Source organism: Thunnus albacares, chromosome 20 (genome assembly GCF_914725855.1).
Source record: "Thunnus albacares chromosome 20, fThuAlb1.1, whole genome shotgun sequence".
Taxonomy (NCBI): domain Eukaryota; kingdom Metazoa; phylum Chordata; class Actinopteri; order Scombriformes; family Scombridae; genus Thunnus; species Thunnus albacares.
This window is the reverse complement of record NC_058125.1, coordinates 10,467,248-10,483,370: the sequence shown is the minus strand read 5'-3', so window position 1 is coordinate 10,483,370 and position 16,123 is coordinate 10,467,248. Positions and strand designations below refer to the sequence as shown.

At 44.9% G+C, this 16,123-nt stretch overlaps 1 protein-coding gene across 7 annotated transcripts in view; it reads left to right on the top strand.

Annotated features, from left to right (window-relative positions):
* Positions 1 to 16,123, top strand: part of raraa (retinoic acid receptor, alpha a) — a 150,260-nt gene that overhangs the window by 20,184 nt on the left and 113,953 nt on the right. Inside the window, exon 1 of one of the 7 annotated variants that reach the window (XM_044337730.1) lies at positions 11,462 to 11,568. The exons of the other annotated variants lie outside the window; for them this stretch is intronic. The gene's annotated coding sequence lies outside the window, so the exon portion shown is untranslated. Of the gene's footprint in view, positions 1 to 11,461; positions 11,569 to 16,123 lie in introns of those variants that run through there. 7 annotated transcript variants of the gene reach the window in all.

Genomic DNA, 16,123 nt, shown 5'->3' with positions numbered 1-16,123 from the left:
ATTTCTTTCCATCCACGCTTCCATCTTTTGTTCTTCCCCTTTTTTTTTTCTGTCTATCTCTTCCTCTGTCTCGCCATCCTGGGTCCCACGCCCCTTCTTGTGGCCTCGTCTGACCTCTGCTTCCTCCACTCACTCACACATTCGCACATTTCTCTATCTCCTACCAAGCACACTGACTGGACATCACACATATACACGCGTGGTATGAAGACAAAGTGCCCATGTCCTTGAGATAACTGCAAGTGAACGACTCTTTCCTTACTGCACAGAAACAACCTTGTGGGTGGCCACAGCAATCAAGAGACTAACGCACTTGCTGACCTTGCTTGACAGCAGGGCTGCATATATTGTAGATGACTCAAGACATTACATCTATATGCCAGGCTGAGGCATTGTATCAATGTGCAAAAGTGATGCAGTCATTGTTTTGCTGGCAGTAATGGATCATATTTTGTCGTGATTCAAGGAAATGTTTGTGTGTGTTATTGGAAGTCAGAATGCCTTTTTGCATTAGTGAGAGAGTAATTTAGATTTAGCTCTTTTCCCACAAGTGCTTGACTTAATGCCCATGAGTTTACCAATCCTGTTAACTGTGTTTTTATGTGGTGGTGCTTGTTTTTACAATACCCATAATCCACAACATAACAAAGTGGCACTCGTAAAGCGTTGCTTTAATGAAACTATGCCTTTGTGCTTTTTATGTATTGTGTTTTGAGTAAATTGGTGTTAATCTGTTTAGGGTCATAAATTAAGCTTTTTGTTATAACTTGTTTTGTAAAGTTTGGTGCCCTCAAAGCTGGGTTTGGATCGTCTAGAGTGAGTGCCTGAGCTATGGAGTGTGTGTGTGAGTGCTGAAATTGATGACAAGACCTCCCTGGATTTGAGTGCTGCTACAAAGCATCACTCGATACTGTATGCAGTAAACCCCAGCCACTCTAGGCAAGAGGGCGTAGCTAACAGTACTGAGTAGTCTGCAGTTCCTCTTTGGGGCGCCTCCTGACAGGAACTTGGCAGCAAGGAAACATAAACAAATTCCCTGTGGTGGGCTGGCAGGCTGGGCGGCGCGGTTCCCCCCTGTTACCATACATGCACAGCACAGCGCAGCGCAGCGCAGCTCAGGCTAGCCCGCTCAGCTCAGCACCCGCAAGCTGTGAGAAATAGATCTTAAAGGGACAGGTGCCGCCTGTGTGCCTTAAAGGGGCGCAGGCCCACTCTGTATCCGCAGTCTGTTTTCCTTGTAGTCGTCACAGTTGCATAGGCCGACACGATTGCTTTCCACTGTATTGTTTCAGACTGACAGTGATGTGTGTTACTCGTGGTGCACTGACCTCTCTGAGGTTTCCAGCAACACCATTCAAACGCTGCCTAGGGGAGGGAAATTGCTGCCAGGGGTCCCAAAATGGTTGTTTGTGCTGAGGTAGCAAAAAGCTTGAGCGATGATGATGTAACGATAGAAGTTCGGGAGACGGGAGGGAGGCCTTGCAGTCCAGTATGGAAGAAAGAAAGGGTGTGGTTGGCCAACTAGTCATAATACACACACGTTCTATATGCACATGCTCACACACACACATGTGCAATATTGCCACAACCAAAATACACATGCATGCCTGCACACATGCTTATTTATACATATGTATGTAGACTCTGCACTGCAGTTTTTTCTTTTTCTTTCTCCCTCTTTCTGTCTCGCTCTCCAAACACAGTGGTGTATTGTGCAGCCTGACCTGGTCTCTGTCCAAAGGCAAAGAGAACCCAGATTGCTGAAACAGAGGGCCCACTACCAACAGGCCGGCCAGGCTGTAGTTGTTATAGCCTGCTATGGCCTTCCAAACCAATGGGGACTGCTGGCTGAGCCCAGAAACTGTGTGTGTATGTGTGTGTGTGTGTGTGTATGTATGTGTGTGCGCACATATACATTCTTTTTGATCAGCTACAGAAAGGCTTTTTGGACAGCACTTGCAGGAGCCGACATGGCACCTCAGCGCAATTTCATAGGTGCTGGTAAAGGCATTTGCCTGACTTTTAATAGTTCTTCATCTCCACAACATCATCCAAAAGCACTATTTTCTACCACCCTTTGATGGCCAGTGGAGATGGGTCGCAGAAAAGATGGCGATGACGAGCAGTAGGAGGAGACCCTTCTCACTAGGAGGATTAAATATGCTGCATAGTGAATCTCTTTTTCACTCTTTTTTTTTCCTGGAGTGGTGATGGATGCAAGAACTAGCTCACAATCTGCCTCACTGGTTTCAGTCACCTGCCTGACTGGCTCATCCGTGTGTACTTTCATGTGTTAAGCACCTGTATGTGTGGCATAGTTTATTATGTATAGCACACTTTTAACAGACAGGGTTCTCTCTATTTACATATGTTGAGTGTTTATTTTTGATGATGGATGCTTTTTAGATACATAGCATTTTGAGAGTACACAGATCTTTTTGAAAAATTAACACATTAATACTACCCAGCTAATCTAGATACAGGTTGTGGTTGGCTCAAGCTGTATTCATTTCCTTTAGGTGGAGGTAGCAGAAGGGTGGAAGGAGGAGTGGAAGAAGAGAAGGAGGTGACAGAAAGTCTTAGGATCAAGCTGTTCCACTGACAGAGCACAGCACAGGCAGCTCTGGTGACACTGCAGTGCACAGGAGGGAGGCAAGGAGAGAGAGCGAGAAACTGTGGAAGAAAGAGGAGAAGGAAATTGAGGAGAAGATAGCAACAAAAATGAGTGAGAGAGACAGAAAGAATCTTCCCCCACAGGAAGATTGTAGATGAGGACACTGAAAATGGAAGATTGAGAGAAGGAGACGAGGATGCACGCTCCTCGTGTGGCAGCGGGTCTCTTGGGATGCCATTAGCTTGTGCGTGTGTTTGTGTGTGTGCACGTTAGCGAGCAAGTGCACGCACAGTACGTGACGTTCTCCATTTAACTAAGGCTTTTCTTCCTACACGCACATGTCTATGTTTCTGTTGTGTGTATGTGTGTTCAGCACTCATGTGGAGTAAAACCTCCCACTGATGAGGTAAAAAAGACAGCATCGAGGGCCCCAGATGTATCTCCACCACCCCCCCCCCCCCACACACACACACACCTCCTCTCCTAGGTCCCAGTAGGCACATCTCTGTAATGGTCCCCTATTGATCCTGAGGCCTCCTTGTCCACACTCAATGCCCATCGATCGGCACCTCGCAAAGACTCTCAAAGGGCTGCTTCACATCCTGTGGCTCACCGTGTGTGTGGTGCGTGCAAGTGTGTAAAACAGCTCTCGCTTATATTTAAGAAAAGAAACCTGTGTCTGCATGTCTGCGTATGCATATATACATCTTCGTGTGTGTGTTGGAATGTGAGTCTCCGTACCTTTCAGACAACCTTCCTGTACATTAACGTAGCCCGAGACCTTCACTGAAATTGTCCTGTTGCACCATGAAGTGAAGGCCTTCCTCTCATTAAACCATGAACCAGGCAGGCCTCCACATCTAAAACCTCGCAGCATAAAGACATAAACACCCAACATTAAAAGACTCGCTCAACCACTCTGCAGTCTCCCACAAGACAGACAAGACAGAAAAAAAAAAAGAAAAGACTCCCTCGCTTCCCATGTCAGAAAAAAAAAAGCCTGATTAATCAGTCAAGCCACATGAAAACTTTGCTTGTTATTGTTGCTGCTTGATTTATTAAAGGCCTGGATCTGGGTCAAGCATCCCCCCCTCCTCTCCGTCTCTCCTCTCTTCCTTCTTTTTTACCCTCTCTGCCTTTTTTTCTCCACCTAAATAAGGGCCCACCCCCCACGTCTCTTCCCTTTGTCTCTCATCTGGTTTTCTGTTTTTGTTAAAGGACAGTTGATTAATGGTGCCACAGACAAAGCCCGCAGTCTGCTCTCAGCCCGGCCTCAGATAGGGCTCCGCTCTAGGTAAACCAAAACACATGTGCTCTGGACAGCCACTGGGAACCCCTCAGGAGAGAGAGAGAGAGAGAATGAGAAAGAGAGAAGAAATTAACGACGGTAGTCGCTGATGTATTATATACGTTGATATAGGGTCCTTCCTGCACTGGAAAATGTGCAGAAAAAGGAAAAGGAGGAAGGATGAAGGAGTTGTATATAATATTTACAGAGCTGGGCGGACATGCTCAGGGTGTGGGAGTTTATATTGCCTGTGGTTACCTAAAATTTAGTCCCATATGTGTTTAATATAACCTTATAATTCTGCTCGGGCTCATTTTGCCACATATTTACTGATTTAAAAGTAGAGTATTAGAGACATTTCAACACCTGAGTATTGTTGCTTGCCTGCAGGCTCCACAGGAATGAGTCTTGTGCCATTGAGATTCTTGTCGGAGAGAATTGCCTTATTGAATGATAAAGGAGCATATTATCTCTTACTGCACTGAGAGCTTTATTGTCAAGTGTCTTCATAATGGTAGGGTTTGACACTCATGTCATACTTAACCGCTACACACATGTCTGTGTGTGTGTGTGTGTGTGTATTTATGTTTTTATGTAGCCTTGACATGGTCTAATTGGCTGTGCTTGCTGCCTAAGGTAAACATGTCTTCTCAGGAATTATTACCCAGAAGGTGTATTAGCTAATAACAATTATGTGTTCAGTTATGCTATATGGCACTAATCTACTGAACCATTCAACTCTACTTCAATTCAGAGCCAAACCCCTTCATGTAACAATAAGCACATATAGACAGAATCTTTAATATGTTGATGATCTGTCCCTTTTAATGTCTCTTTGCTCTTAACAGGGACACAGTGTGCAGACATGATGATAGTGTATAACTCTGTACATTCACCATAGACTGTAAAAAAATAATGGATGTAGCCTCGGTGATGTCATGCATTGTTTTCTGGACTTCCGTTTTGAAGCCTCGAGTTTGACATTTTGACCGTCGCCATCTTGGATTTTTAGAGCCAGAAGTGACCATATTTGGATGACAGTGTGGAGCTAACCCTAACGCTAGCTGCTAGCTTGGTTAGCATGGTGCATTTACAGTCTATGGTTAACTGTGGTAATGCTAATGCTAGTTTTCGCTAGTGAAAAACAGGCTTAAAACCATTAAAACAAAATGTACTAACTGGAAAAAGTGAACATCCAACTCCTTAGAGGATCTTTTAGTACAACCAAATACTGAACAAAACATTTTCAGGCAACCAAAATATTACAATTAACTTTCATGAAATGAAAACACACTGAAATAGAGATGGCTACACCTGTAATCTGTGAATCTGGGGTCACGCCATGGCCACGGTACCTAACCAACGTTGTTGCTGTGGTAGCGACTTGTCAATCACAACAAAAGTCGTGCCCTAAAGCATACCCTGCTTTATCGTCTGTTTTATTCTAAATGGGACCATAATTTACAAAATGAACATTATGCTGTATTGAAGAAGACTTGATACTATTGATTGAGACCATAAACTCATTAGGAAACTGTTTACTGAGGTTATAAATCAAGACTTCTTTTATGAGACAGTGGAGTCGCCCCCTGCTGGCCATTAGAGCGAGTGTAGATTTAAGTCACTTCCGCATTGGCCTCACTTTTCAGATCCGGAGCTATTCACTTGACATCCCCCAAAGATTGAGAAGTATTTACTGTCTGATTTATCTTAACACTTTAGAAAGAAAGAATTAAAAACAAAACACATTAAAAGTATTATGAAGTGGCCACTGGGTGACTAATACCTAAATCTCACTCTAATCTCACTAATTTATAACATGGCAAAATGTTAAAAATATTAAGTTCTAATCTCATGGTGATGTCTTCAAATTGCCTGTTTTGACCAACTAACTTGACAACCCCTTAAAGTTTCCAGTTTACAATGAAATAAAACAGATAAAACCAGGCAACAAGATGCATTTGTGTAGGTGGAACTAGAGAATTTGATATTTTTAATTAAATGATTAACTTGAATGTCCCTTTTTCCTCTCAACCTGCATATTCGTAGTGTTAAACCAACAGTGCCACCACCCAGCCTGCAATATATGGGCCAAAGTAAGCAGGGATTGAGTGTTGGTTGGGAGGCAGAGAGATCCAGGAGGAGTCTAGCTGGTCAGCAAGGTCACATCCAACAGCAACACCACCAGCACTTTGCGAAATCTTGCACACCCAGAGGAAGGATGCAGCTCTCTTGACGAGTCTGTTGCAGTCATCCACTGCCTCTCACCCAGACAATATGTGCCTGCCAGCTTCCTGTCTTTCCCTGCTCACCCACTCCATGATCCCGATGCCTTCCTCTGGGTCTATGAGGGATTAGCAGTGGCATGTGGACAGTCAAAAGAGGAGGCAGGCAGAGAGCAGCCAAGCAGTGACTGTAGCCCTCAAGCTACACTGCAGAGCTAGTAGAAAACCATACTCCATATCAGTTGGTCTCATTGTTGGTCTGGACGCATAAGAGAGAAGTACTGGTTAGATTGGTGACCCATGCACTTCCAGTACAGCTATCCATTGATGGAGGAATGGTCAAATAGTTTCTGTGCAAAGCCTCTCTCCTGATTAGGCATAGTTGTTCTGTCTCCTGTAGTTCAAATCCCTGAAGGTTTGACACAGATTGGTGCGATTTCAAAGGCTGATGAGAAAATGCACAGGGGACTGTTCACAATAGGCAGGGTGATTGGGATTTGCTGCGAATTGGGACTGAGGTGGGTGTGTTCCTCTTAAAATAAAGGGAGCTGCATTGCCGGCAGGCCTCAAGCAGTCCAGGAGTGGGAGAGTATTTTTTTGCAATTCTGCACATGAAGAGTGGACTGAACCGCAGTGATCACTTATATTTCCTTCTTGGTACCATACTGACAAAAGGAAAAAAATGTGTCCCATGCCCCAGCTCCATATGCAATAAACTTGTGGTCAAAAATCAGCTGTGTGTAGAAACCAGCTGAATCAGAATGCGTTGGAGTGTGCGAAACATGTTTTCCCCCTTTATTTCTCATTCTGCTTTATGTGGTCACCACCCCACTGAAGTTTGATGTGCCTTACGTCTCCATTAAACGCAAGACTGACATTGTCATTGGGCGTTGCAGCGGACAGAGGACAGACTGAAGTGTGCGGTGAATCCAAGATTCAGCACACATCCTCAATAACTACAGCGATGTTTGTGGTTTTAGTATATGTGACATGTCACTTGTTGACACTCTAACCTGCTGCTGGGCCTAAGCACTGTAGTCCAAACATGCATGGTTGTCTGCTCTGATGAGCATGGAGTCAAGTGGCTCATCTTCACTTTATTAGACTCAGCGCTTGTTAATAATTCATGCCCTGCTTTCCCTGGAAGTAAAACCAAAGGCTCAGCTGCGCCTGTCTGTCCGTATTCGTTGTCGCTGGACATTTAAGCCTTTCATTTTGGACTACGAGTTATTTACTCACTTACACCCGCCACCCCCCAACCTGCAATGTGCACCTGCCTGGATGAGCAGATGATGCTATAGTGCCAGAGGCAGAGGTAGAGCAGTTTTGGTGCAAATATATATTTATTTTTGTTGTTGTTAGCTTGTTTTTTTCCATCATTACCCTCCTCCTTTACTGTTACTCAAAGATAATGTGTACCTAGTACCCAATGTACTGTTTCTCTCTCCATCTATCCCCAGGGAGTGCCTGTTCTCTTTATTTTAGTTTTTTTTTTCTCTCTTCTCCCTGCTCATCATCTCTTGTTGCACTATGGTGTCAGATTTAGTTATGTATGCACCCCATGTCTTTGATCCCCACTGCACTCCTGTGTTGTGTACATTGCATAACCACCTGCTGCTAAGCCTAGAGATAGACCTCAACTCTCTCTCTTTCTCTCGTTTCTCTCTCTCATTCTTCTTTTTCTGACACCCCCCTCATCTTACTCTTCCTTCTTTGGCAGCAATCCAGGTCATCACTCCTTTCCTCCAAGCCCAAACCTTGAAAGTTGGAGCAGTTGGTCTCCTTGCCACTTGTAGTTTCTGCCTCCGTATTTGTCTTTTTCTTCTCCATTCTTGCTATCGTCGTTCCACTCCTCTATTTTCCTATCCTTTTCTCCTCTCCCTACTCATCTGCCTCTCCCTGCCTCCTGCTCTCCACTCTCCCAGTGGTCTCATTAGACATGAAGGAGGCTGTCTGGTGTGTATGTGTGTATGTGTGTGTGTGTATGTGTGTATATGTGTGTTCTCTTAGGCAAAGTCTCACTTGACTGAGCATGCCACTTGCACTAGCGGGGGCCTGGGCTCCATTATTACTGCAAAGCTGTCACAAACAGTATATAAAGTAGCCTCCTGTTGCCGAGTTGTGGGTGAACAGTCTCTTCACAACAGCAGCTACCGCTGTTCAGCCTTCCCTGCACTACAGTGAAGCAGCGGTTGCCATGTTTGTAGAAACCAACATGCACCTACACAGATATATAGACAATATAAACAGAAATGTTCTATATATATGCACATGCATGACATGGGTATAATTTTGCCAGCACATGCTGCTCCTGACACTCAAAGCCACATACCAAACACATCTGTCTCTTCTCTATAATGACACCCCACCTATGTGGTCCAACCTGTGGGATGTCTGATGCCCCTCTGTCTTCCTCTCTACTGAGTGAGTGAGTGATTGTGTGTGTGTATGTGTGTGTGTGTGTGTGTGTGTCCACCACTGTTTTGCTAGTGTCCAGTTACAGGGATGGGGCCGTGTGCAGGAATGGGCCCCCTCTGCTGCCTCGCTGTCAGGCCTGACCCCGACAGGTCAACGTCCATTACCACATGAAACCTAAATGTCAAGCACGGCCCCCCTGCTATAGCCATTTGTCTTTCTCTGTGGGTCAGTCGGCCTGTACAAACGCACACACACACACACACACACACACACACACACAGCCTGAAGCCCATGTACAGACATCCTCCACAACAAGAGAAATGTATATTATCTTAGAGATTACAGGATGTATGGATATATTTGAATATATACGTAGCATGTTGCATTAAAGCATAAATGAATAGCAACAGGGGATCCATCTGTCGATACTCATTTCATCCAACAAGTTTGACATTATCAGTTCTGTTGACTGATTGGACCCAGCTGTTAGCCAACAGTTGTTTAGCTTTAGCTTATCTGTGAGTGGACTGACTAACCCTTGGTGCTGATTATGTCCAGAAAGTCAGTGGACAGACACAGAAAGAGTTATAATGTAGATGCAGTGCTTTTTTTTCACTTTGAAAAATGCACTTTGAAAAAAAAACCTTTTAGAGTTGTTTTTTCTCTGTTTACTGACAGTTAAATAAGATTTGTCCTTGTGAAGCATTGAAGAGAAAAAAAAAGACATCCTTTACATTCCTCACTTTAGCAATCTCCTTTGTCTCTTGATCTTTATGATACAACGTCACATCATGAGAACAATCCCTGAAGTATCACCTATTCAAACATTTACCCTGTTTGAAGTTTGTTTTCTTAAGCCTTTATTTATTCAGGGAAGCTTCACTGAGAAGAAGCCTCTCTTGTGCAGGAACGCCCTGATCACATTCACACAGTTACACACATTCATACCTGGAAGCCGCCCAGTACAACCACAGTCTGATCTGCCGGCCACTGAGCAGCTCCACTGGAGCAGTTAGGGTTAAAGGCCTTGCTCAAGGGCACTTCAGTGACGGTAACGAAGGAGGACGCTGTTGCCTTTGAGGCGATAAAGCATGGAAAACATCTTGAGAAACTTAATGCACCCTCATTTGCTCCCACTCACCTCATGCAATAAGTCCTGTTCACTCCTCTCTCCACCAGTTGAGGTGGAAAAAGCATTTTTTCCTCCTGTGTTAAACAACCTGAACCACTATACAGTGATGAGCCCCAGCAGCTATTATCAGAAAGTGTACCGGCCAACTCCATCACTTGTTCCCCACATTACTGAGCAACAGCCATCCATTTTAATAGATAAAGGACAGAGAGACCCTGCATCTGGGAGTGTGTGTTATGAAAGCTACACACACACACACACACATGCAGATATATAAACACACAACTTGTTTACAGGAAGCTGTCAGCCATGTGTCCTTATGATAAATAAACAGGGAAGCATCTCCTTTTTAATGATGGCATATGCGGGCCTGCGCGCCGAATATTGATGCAAAGATTGAAAGCGTTCTCAAGGGCCTCTCCAACATGACGCATGGCTCTCGCTCTGTATTTTTTCTCTCCTGCCCTTCATTTTTACCCCCCCCCCCCCCCCCCCCCCGCCCCTCTCCATCTCCCGCCCCTCTCGGCTCTCCTTTTATTTATCTAAGACAGCGGCTTGTGCAGGGGTTTGTAGACGTGAGAGATGCCATAAACACATTTATCAAAGAGAAGGGGGGGGGGGGGGGGCTGCCAATAGGGAAAACATCAGTAACATGAATGAAAAGAATGTGATAATAAAAACAGAGGGAATCGCATAATAATGAGGAAAAAAAAGAATGTAAACTGAGTACCTTGGGGATAGCAGGGGGCATCCAATAGGGAACAGGTTGTTTTTGAGTTTTCACAAACCTGAAGCATAGTAGCTCGTCACCTGCTACCGGTGGCAGCTCAGGATAACACAACGACGACGCCACCTGCATCAGCAGTCTGCCCGTGTTGCGCAGAAGGTGCCGTACCCCTCGCTTTGGTAAATGTTTCATTGTTTACGCCGTCTCCGTCTCTCTTTCTTCTCCATCTCTCCATCCTATATGCACAGTGGTGAGTGCGCTCAGACACTGGCAAGCTTTTTGTGTTGTTTCAGCGTTAGTCAAGCGTTTGATGTCTGTCTCAATTGTTGTTCATTGGCCTCTCACAAGATCACAAGCTGCATTTATTAATCTGCAGGTTCAGGCTCACAGCTGAGGGACGGCTACCAGCAGGTCCCCCACATGCTTTTTTTTTTTTTTTTTTTCTCAGCGGTTTAACGCTATATGCTGCCCCCCCCCCCCCTTTTTGACTATTAGCAATTGACCTACTTTATGAGTCTAAACTTAGCTGCACTCTACCCGAGGCAAAGGAGTGAGTTGATCGTTTTACTGGTTGGGGGGGGGGGGGGTCAGAGCGTTATCTGTGCTCCACAAAGACAAAGGGTTAATTGATGCATGCTTGTGTCACTGTGCTGATTGCTCGCTTTTTTGCCTTGTTAGCTTTTTTAAGCTGCTGTTTAACCCCATTATCTGATTACTTTATATGTGTAGGGTTAGGGACTATTTTTGTGTGTGTGTGTGTGTGTGGGGGGGGGGGGAGTCGTAGTTGCCTCACAAAGATGAAGAGCTCTCTCTTTACCTAAGGGGGATGGGGTTTGACAGTACTGTAGCACCCCCCCCACCCACCCTCCATCCTTCTATCAAAGCCCCCCACTCGCCTCACCCACCATCCCCCCACTGCTGATAAATGTGTTTTTCTTAAAGGAAGGAGGTGGTTGGTTGAGAGGAGTCTCTTTTAATGTAGCTTTTTTTTCTGTATGTGTGTGTGTGTGTGTGTGTGCGTGCGTCTTGCTGCAGTGCAGGGCCGTGCAGCAGGGCTTCAGGCAGGCAGACTCGGAGGCAGGCCCACAACCTCGACCCCAGCATCATTTGTTTGGACGAGGGCCGTCAGCGCCTGTCGCGCGGCCCATGATGAAGTGTCAGTCGGTAATTGTCCCCGCGAAGCATCCACATCTCAGGGGGTGATGGGGGGGGGGGGGGGGAGCCGGGGAGGATGGGGGAGGCAGGGAGCTGACAGAGAGAGAAATGACACCCTGGGTTCCTCCTATTCTCTCTCTCTTTCTCTCTCTCTCTCTCTGTCGGTGCTTTTCACTCCCCCTTTCTCTAGGTTTTCTCTCCAGTCTTCCTACAGATGGACCTCATATGAAGGTTACTATGTGCCTGACTCAGACCAGTGGCTCATGGAGCTTCAACTAGGGCCCAGTGGCAACAAAATGTTGTGTCTCTCCTGCACATTTGTGTGTGTCTGTGTATAAAGTTGCTCAGAGTAGTCTTTTCAGTCCTTCTCTGGCTCTGTGGATGCACATTATCAATAGACAGCATGTTTAAACCTTGCATATTGTCCTTCCTCTATTATCCATCAACCACTCCACCTCCTCATTCAATCTTCCATTATTTTTGTCTCCTATTCCCCACATCCCAATTTTCTCTTGTGCCTTGTACTAAAAATGGCCTATTTATTTTGGTAAGAGTCTCTTGAAACCTTTTTGGCCCAAACAGCGGCTGCTAGTTCTTGCCTGATCTTCTTGAAAATACACATATATTTTTTTTCCAGTCCTGGTCGTTTTGGTAATTAGATTTCGCACGGGGCTTATATTGATCGAACAATGTCTCTATGTAATGAAAAGCTTTTACAGGTCGCACAGCAGCTATTTATAGTGCGATCCATAATGCGTTGCCGTACGACGGGGGCTCTAATGCACATCGCCCAGGCTCCTGTGCATAAATCGCCAGCAGAGGTATGAAGTCAGAGCCCAATGTAAGTAATTCTATGATGGAGGAGCAGGGGGTCGAAAAGACGGGGAGGAGAGGAGAAAAGAGAGATGGAGTAGAAGGAAAGATTAAAGAACAGACAAAGTATCAGGTGAAAGAAGAAGGAAGAGAGAGGGGAAATATGAAAAACAGCAAGGAGGAGAGAGGATCCAACACGGAAAAGAAGAATAGAAGATGAATGCTGAAAGGTGGGGAGGGCAGGAAATGGAGATACGGAAAGAGACGAGGCCAAGAGAGGCGAGCATATGAAGGAAACCACCTTGAGATATGAGTCCTTTATTTTCCAGCTTCCTCATTCCTCTATAAGAACCCCCCCCCCACTCCCCTCCCCAATCACCACCTTTACAGTTATAGGATGAAAACTGTAATACATGCTAGATCAGCGATAGGGTTCCTTTATAGAGGAAGGACGGAAGGTGAGGAAGGAAGAATGAATATAAGAAAAAAGCTTTTGGCCAAAGAATGAGGGGAAGGAAGAGAGAGGGAACAATGAAATATGGGAGAAGAGTAAAAAAAAAACCAGAACCAGAAGATGGAGACTCCATTATTTTTGGCATGTGGCTCTCAATGACACCCTGAGGACTGCAGGTGAATTAGGTGGAGGCAGATGGGAGGCCTCCAAGTCCACATCCCACTGTCTGTCTGTCTGTGTTTGTTGGCTGCAGGTTGAACACAACCTGCCACTCCTGCTGTCAAAATGAGGACCCCTTCTCCTCTTTCTCCCTCTCTCTCTTTTGCACACACACTGTCTCTCCCTCTCTCTTTCCCCATACATATATACATATATATATAAAATATAAAATGGGGCACTGGCCTGGAGTGCTGAACCAGCTCCCTCTGGAGCAACACTCTCTCTTTCTCTCTCTCCCTCTCCCTCTCTCTCTCTCTCTCTCACACACACAGCATGAACACCCTCTGATCATACAATACAGACGCTCCTGGATGCCCTTGCACATGGTGTGATACGCACACACCCGCAGAAAGGGGGGAAGTGAAGGAAACCACAACCCCCCAAATTATGCCCCAGTCTGTTAGATGATGAATCTGCTTGGTGATTAGTTAGTTGAGGAGGGAGGCGCACTGCTTAGGCCCTTTAATGGGCCATAATTTGGAAGATAACTGTATTGTCCTATCTCTCTTGACATTTAAATCTAATCAGACCCTGCTGGTTAGCACTGTGGTCCAAGACGGGGGAGCCTGGGAGGGATGAAAGGCAGCTAGTGGAGAGGGATTGCCCCATAGTGGGTTATTCATCCCTATGGGCTGAGGCCAAGCAATTAGAAGCAAGGCCCAGGCAAACGCATTGTTATTTTTTATTTAGATTTTGTTTAACTGACAGTCAGTTTACAGAGCTATTATAAATTCAGTAAGATAATAGCACAACAGATATATCCCTTCTCAATACTTTTCTCCCCCTTCCTCTTCCATACACACAAACATCACCAGGGAGCCACTCCAAGGCCTCTTCTCTGCTCCTTATTACCACAGATGAGATGCTCAGTTTGATTAACACTTCTCTTTCATCCTCTTCATTAGCAGAGGAAAGCCACTGCAGCAGCCGCGGCCCATGAAAAGAGGGCATGAATTAGAATCCACTTATTCCATAGACTGCCACTAATTCCACACAATGGTGGTTAATGGCGGGGAGTAATAGGAAAAGGGTGTTTCTAATTGTTTCTTTGGATGGTGCAGTGTGCGCCGCTGCAGCTGTTTCCGTACAACGAACCAGGCCGCTCAAATAGCCTGAACAAAGGCCAGCGCCGGTGTTGGAGGGCCCGCACGACTCAGTTCGATAGAGCTCACGAGCAATAAATGCGTGTAGACGAGCCAATTTCCTCTGGCGAAGCGTCCTGCGGAGTGCAGGAGTTGGGCCTCAGTCAATGAGAACCACCTGGTGCTGAGGGAAGTGATTAGGGTTGGCACCACAGTGAGCTAAGAGCTGTTTTGTTAAGGAGGATTGAGATGCGGGAAGAGAAGGGGGGGGGGGGGGGCTCACCCGAGTTTGGCTTGTTGGAGAAATATTGACGTTAGGTTTTTGTCAGAGCAAGATCTAAGGCATAATGTTGTTTAGTTGGTGCTCAATTAGCAGGAATTATTTTGGTTACAGCATGTGTTTTGCGTTTTGACGCTGCTGCTGATTGCCTACTCAGTCGGAGCGTGGGACATGCCACAACAGTGGGGTTTGTGGGTACAGCTCCCACACTGACTACACACATTCCAACTTAGAAGTCAAAATAGTTCAGAGAGTGGCTAACCATGGAGAGGATGAACACTTTGTCTTCATTGATAGGAATTTTGTTGCAACCACAAAAATCTGTCTGTAAATGCACAGAGAATGGTGATAATATCTCCAGGGTATAGAGGTTCATTTGCAACAGGGGCCACCCATACTACAAACAAAACTCTGAGCAAAAGCTCCATAAAATGCTATTAAGTGTGCTTTGTTACAGTGTGTCTCTGTGACATTGAATGAAAACAGCCATTACAATAGTCATCTTGAATGTATTAGTGTATATAAGCTTGGCCTGGCAAGGTGACCCCCAAACCTTTTTCATGTCAAGGACTTCAGAGGAGGCCAGAAACCCCATCTGATAAAAAAAAAATGTCATGTGCTAACTATTATTAGTGTAGAAAAGATCCATTAAAAAACGACTAATTCGGTTGACTTATCTTAAATTAAAGGATGACTCCTGTTTATTACAACTTTCTATACATCTGGCCATCAGTTATGTTAACATTGTACTCCTCAAGGTAATGCCCAAGATGCAGGAACATACTACAGCAAAGCTAGCCATGGAAAGAAATGAACATGGAAATGTCAGATGTGAGCACACCCAGCAGTAGGGCTGCAACTAATGATTATTCTCTTGATTACTCATCAATCATTTAGTCAGTGAAATGTTAAAAAATAGTAAAAAAAAAAATGTTTTTCACAGTGATGTCTTCAATTTGCTTGTTTTGTCTGACTAACAAAAACCAAAAGATATTTAGTTTAGTGTCATATATATAACAAAGAAATGTAGCAAAACATCACATTTCAGAGGCTGGAAGCAGAGAATTTGTGGCATTTATGCTTGAAAAATGACTGAAACGATGAATTGATTATCGAAGTAGTTGGTGATTAATTTTCTTTCGATCGACCAATCGATTAATCAACTAATCGTTGCAACTCTACCCGGCATGTTTGTAATAATCTCTCATTAAACTGTGACTGTGTGTTTTATAACAGACAGTAATTAACTTGGTGTATATGTTGTTATTATTACCCGTAGGAATGACGACCAATACTAAGAAGACCCAAGTTACAGCAACCCCGAGTTCTCCTTTATATTAAATAAAACATAATCACAGTGCTGCTCATTTTCCTAGAGACAACCCCCTAGAGCTCAACCTCTGAGCCGCTGCAACATTAATCTGAAAGCTCATTCACTTTGATGTTTCTTTAATTTATTTGACCTTTTAATTTAACCGGGCATGTCAGATCCTCCTCTGCTACCTAGCGCTCACTCTGCGTGTGCGTGTATGTGTGTTGTGGTCAAAAGGTTCAGTGTTGAAAAGTGTTGCTCTCTCTGTGTGTTTGTGTATGTGTGTGTGTGTGTGTGTGCGCACACCCGCCTTCACACAGGGGTTATCACGGTTGAGTGAATGTTGGCTCGAGGACAGTAGCGCTGATCACATTTGATGATGGAAATACATACCACAGAGGATT